The 5629-nt window shown below is 41.4% G+C and overlaps 1 pseudogene across 1 annotated transcript; it reads right to left on the bottom strand.

The window, feature by feature from the left end:
* Positions 1-1182: 1182 nt before the first annotated feature.
* On the bottom strand, positions 1183-5407 carry LOC113898110 (annotated as a pseudogene). Its single transcript, XR_003512527.1, has 2 exons — positions 5320-5407; positions 1183-1713 (listed from the first exon to the last, which is right to left on the bottom strand). The product of XR_003512527.1 is annotated as a pre-mRNA-splicing factor SPF27 pseudogene (transcript).
* Positions 5408-5629: the final 222 nt, after the last annotated feature.

Here is a 5629-nt window from a genome sequence, read left to right as displayed (position 1 = left end):
TTCAGGTGGCCATTTTTGAATCCTAGCTGGAAGAGTATGATTACAGTGGGCTAGACTTGGTAGTTCCCTTGCCCCTGGTCAGTTAGGCTCTAGGGAACCATTGACTGAAACCATTCACCTTGGTCAGGCACGATATAACAGCTCACATGAGCTGTCTCAAAATAGGAGGTCTCAATAAGGAACATGTTCCTGCCACCAAAAACCACAAGAATTCAGGAGGGGCCTAAAGGAAGGAGGAGATACCAGTCCATAATATGTCCTCCCACCTCCCAGAAAGCCTTGCACTGGAAACCATCTTGGCTGAGAGATGAACATTCACCACCAGGAAGGACCTGAGTCACACCGAGTTCAGTTCAGTTCAATTGCTGAACTGAATAGCTTGTGTCCGACTCTTTGAGACCCCATGGACTACAGCATATCAGGTTCCCCTGTCCATCAGCAACACCCAGAGCCTGCTCAAACTCATATCCATCAAGTCAGTGATACCATCCAACCTTCTCATCCTCTGTCATCCCCTTCTCCTTCTGCTTTCAATCTTTCCTAGCGTCAGGGTCTTTTCTAATGAGTCAGTTCTTTGCATCAGGTCAGACCAAATATGGGCAGGCACAAATAAGATGACTCGCCAGAAGCAACCTGGAAGGCTAACCCCATTACCATAAAATGTGAGACTGTGAGTCAAATGGCAGAACCAATCTTCTATTTACCCATACCCTGCTATTCTTAGCCTGGGCACACCTTTCCAATAAAGTTTTTTGCTTTGTCAGCATGGGTGTCTCATTGGACAATTCATTTCATAGAGTTAGACAAGAACTTATTCTCAGGCCCTGGAAGGGCCTGATTTTTTTTTTTTTTTTCATGTTTAAGTTTTTATTTTACTAAAATGTACAAATAGAATACAACTACCCACATTTTATGGTTTCTAAACATATAACCACTGATGGTTTCCAAAAGATGCTGTTCTTCATAGCTAAGATGCCCGATCTGTGAAAGCCCAGCGTACCTTCCTCTCTACCCACCGAGCCAGTCTATTTCAGAAGTCTTGCCGTATGTTTTCTTTGTTTGCCTCTCCGTGTTGCTGCTTCATTTGAAAGAGCTCATTTTCTAATTGTACAATAGTCCTTTCAATCTCATAATTCTTACTGACCAGGGATACCCAGGTTGACTCCATTTCTCTTAATTTAGATCCAGCTGTGAGTTGCATGTTCTTTCATTGCCAGTTTAAGTCTTGAATATGTTTCCTTAACTTCTGAAGCTCTTTCTGGGCGTGCTCAATCATATGAACTAGATTTTCATTATACACTTTCCAGGCATTGCATCCATGCTGGGACATTAGTTCCAGATTCTCAATTCGAACTGCCTGATGCTCTAACTGCGCCATAGAATTGTTTACGCACTCTTGCCATGCAGTGATGTCATTTTTCTGACCAGAGGAAGGGGCTGGAAGTTCGTATCGTTTCATACTGAGCAATTCAATTGGTTGTCGAGCAGCCAATCTTTCAAATTCATTTCTCATTATGTCTGTCTCAAAAGCAGAATAATCCGGGGCCGTCAGGTAGCTTAGATAGTTCTTCGTAGGTCGGTATCTGCGAGTTTCCTCTTCCACCAACGCCGCAGCCGCTTCGCGAACACCAGGCGCTTCATAACCCTGATCAAAATACGGCAGCGCATCCACCACAACCTCCCCAGCTACCAAACCAGTACCCGCCACCCTTCCTCCAACAAGACTTTTATTTCTTATAATTAACCCTTAAAATTTTTGTGCCTTTTTTTCTCTTATAACACTGTTCAAGACTTTTAGTAATATTACAAATAGGTGGACAAACTGGAATCCTTTCTTATTCTTTGCCTTGATAATGATGATTTGAGAAGATTTAAAATAGAAAGTTTTAGTTATTTCCATGGAATAGACACTGCTTCTATAACTATGATATTAGAAGAAAAGTCCCATTAACTCATCAATGAATGTAGATAAATACAGCTTCCATCTTTTGTACCCTGGTGATCTTCAAACTAAAGTCAAGCTAAAATGTTCAGAGTTCCTAACATGATCTGCAGTAAAAAATAATTCTATGGACATATATTTTAAGGCCAACAGCTGACACTCTTCTCTATAAAGGCCTTCCCTGGTGGCTCAGATGGTAAAGAATCCGCCTGCAATGTGGGTGACCTGGGTTCAATCCATGGGTCAGGAAGATACCTTGGAGAAGGGCATAGCTACCACATAAATATCCTTGCCTGGAGAATTCCATGGACAGAGGAGCTTGGTGCCCAGAGGAGCTACAGTCCATGAGGTTATAAAGAGTCGGATAAGACTGAGCAACTGACACATTCTCTATGAAGGCTTAAGAGATATTATAACTACTCTACATAATCTCTCACTGGGTTTCTGTCAGTATAATAAGGAAAGTATCCCTTGGAAATAACTATAGTAGAAATAAATTTCACTTCAGTTCAGTTCAGTTCAGTCACTCAGTCGTGTCTGACTCTTTGCAACCCCATGAATCGCAGCATGCCAGGCCTCCCTGTCCATCACCAACTCCCAGAGTTCACCCAGACTCATGTCCATCGAGTCAGTGATGTCATCCAGCCATCTCATCCTCTGTCGTCCCCTTCTCCTCCTGTCCCCAATCCCTCCCAGCATCACAGTCTTTTCCAATGAGTCAACTCCTCACACAAGGGGGCCAAAGTACTGGAGTTTCAGCTTTAGCATCATTCCTTCCAAAGAAATCCCAGGGCTGATCTCCTTCAGAATGGACTGGTTGGATCTCCTTGCAGTCCAAGGGACTCTCAAGAGTCTTCTCCAACACCACAGTTCAAAAGCATCAATTCTTCGATGCTCAGCCTTCTTCACAGTCCAACTCTCACATCCATACATGACAGCTGCATGCTAATTTCCCAGGTGGCAATAGTGATATAAAACGTCAGTGCAAGAGACTTGAGATGCAGGTTTGATCCCTGGGTTGGGACAATCCCCTGGAGAAGGAAATGACAACCCACTCCAGTATTTTTGCCTGGAAAAATCTCATGGGCAGAGGTTACTGGTGGACTACATTCCATAGGGTCACAAAGACTTGGACACCACTGAGCATGCATGTACAATAATATCAGAAGATAATAAATATTATCTTAGTTTTTCCATATACCTCTTTGTCTACTGCTATTTTTACAAATGAAAAAACATCCCTGCACAAAAATAAGTGATGATTTAATACTGATAATAAAATACTTGTCTTTCTTATTTTTTAAAAAATATACTAAAATATGATAGTATTTTAGTATCACAAGTACTAAAAATAGGAAAACATTCAAGGAAGGATGCTCACCTACTGGGGAAAAGTTGGATTTGGTGTGGTCAAGCAAAGTACTTCCATGAGAAATGTAATGATTTATTATTTTATAATCTGCATAATCAATATATGGTGTTTGCTTACTATGGTTATATAACTCTTTAATAACAATAACATGTAGAATAAAATTCCATGTTTAATATTTTTCCCTTCACAGTTGTGACCTTTTTCTTGCTTCCAGTGTCACTACAGAAAATTCTGAGATTAATATAAGTCATTTTGTTTTGTAAAGATCTCATCTATCCATAAGCTTTTGGAATTTCCTCAATATTGTTGATGTTCTTAATGTTTACTATAATGTGTTTACATCTGAGTTTTTCTTTATTTATCCTCCTTTCCATCCTAGGAATACTTTCCATACAATTTATTTAACCTTGCTTTAGTTCTGGGAAATTATGCATAATTATTTCCTCAAACAATTTTCTCTCCATCCAATTTTTCCTCTCTTTTGTCTCTTTATACTTAGATTTTGACATCTACAACTTTCACACATCCTAACTTTTATCATTTTTCTATCTTCCCTACCTTTTCATGAGAGTTTCTTGACCTGATCTAGTTTACTCATTCTCACTTGTAATAATTCTGCTTTTTTATCTAATCTATTATCTAATTCTAATTATTATCTTTTTATACTCAGTTTTTGCACTTTGTGTTTTTTATAATGTTTTTTTTTCATTTTACCATTTTCTCTCATATATTAGAAAATATTATTATTTTTAAAATTCTATATGCCTATTTCATTTAGTCTGTTTCATCTAGTTTTCACCCCAGAGCCAGTGTCTCGCTCCTTTTGGCAATGAGGACTTCTCATTGGGTGTACCTAGACTGGTGTACGTGGGGAGGGTAGAGCAATGTGTGTTGCTCCTGGCTCTGGTAAGGTGGGAAGACTGTAGCTCAGGGTAGTGGCTAGTGGCTGAGAAGCCACAGTCTAAGCTTAATTCTCTCTTCTCTGTAACATTTGCTGTCTCCCCATGGGCTTCCCAGGTGGCTCTAGTGGTAAAGAACCTCCCTGCCAATGCAAGAGAAAGACATAGGAGACACAGATTTGATCCTTGGCTTGGGAAGATCATCTGGAGGAGGACATGACAACCTACTCCAGTATTCTTGCCTGGAGGATCCCATGGACAGAGGAGCCTGGTGGGCTATACAGTTCATGGGGTTGCAGAGAGTAGGCCATGACTGAAGCAACTTAGCATGTATGCATGTACAACAGGTGGCACTGCCCCTCCAGAAACCTCTGCTCCATCACTGCACTCTCCCTAGAGCTCTTCTTCATGAGGTTGGTTATCTAGAGCTCAGAGGAGGAGTTGGAAGAGGACAGGGCTACATAGAAGTCAGCACTCAGCTTGAGGCATCTTGAGCCTCTCTGATGTCACCATGCTGACCCCAGTAGTCCTGGGCAAGTGCAGCTGCTCTTCTATCAGTAATGAGGGGGCGGGTGGGCATCCAGGCAGGCAGCATGGCACTGCAAGAAAGGAACTCAACTCAAAAGCTCTTCCCCTCAACCATGTGCCATGCTTGTGCATGCAAGCCTCTCCAGCCTGCCAGTTACTGCCCTCTACAACAGCACAGAGCCAGTTGTCTCTGCCCAGCTTTTTCTATGTCCTGACTTCAGTTCTTCAAACCCACTCTTTTTGTCTTTTAGCTTCTGCATCATTTCCAGATTGAACTAGAGGAGAAAGTCAGGTAAACAGACCACAAAGTCTGATCAGGATTTCAACACTGACAAACAAGACGACTTGGACTTGGCTTTATTTGTGTGTGGTTTGTTTTGCTGAAACTGAGACGCAAGCAATACAAATAATTCATGTGAATGGGAAAGGGAATACAGTTCCCCAGGGCCTCTCTCATTTCTCATGATAGGTATCTACACAGGGGAGTCTACAAAGCGGGGGAGAGTGCCAATTCAGCCAGGGCAGCCCAGGGCCAGGACTCACTACCTTTTGTGTTTAGGCTGAAGGAGGTGCCACACCTCCAGACAACGGTCTACCTACATATAAGATAACCCCTTGATAACCTTGTGCTATGTCTTCCTGCTTCATAAAGCCTACTGCAGTCATATCTGTAGCATATTATTTCTTTCAACTGGGAGAGGAGCCATAATTCTTTTTTCCCCACATTTGCATCCTTTACCTGTCACTCAACTACAGAAGCCTATCTATGTCTGTATCTTCAATAGTTTGTACAATGTTAGTACTCAATATACGCTTGTGAGTTATTATTGTTTTGTTGTTTATGAGCAAATGGAGAAAAGCAATGGGTTAAAATATGTGATAAATAGT

Source organism: Bos indicus x Bos taurus, chromosome 1 (assembly GCF_003369695.1).
Source record: "Bos indicus x Bos taurus breed Angus x Brahman F1 hybrid chromosome 1, Bos_hybrid_MaternalHap_v2.0, whole genome shotgun sequence".
In the NCBI taxonomy this organism is placed as follows: domain Eukaryota; kingdom Metazoa; phylum Chordata; class Mammalia; order Artiodactyla; family Bovidae; genus Bos; species Bos indicus x Bos taurus.
The sequence above is the reverse complement of the archived record's forward strand: the minus strand, read 5'-3'. Positions and strand labels throughout refer to the sequence as shown.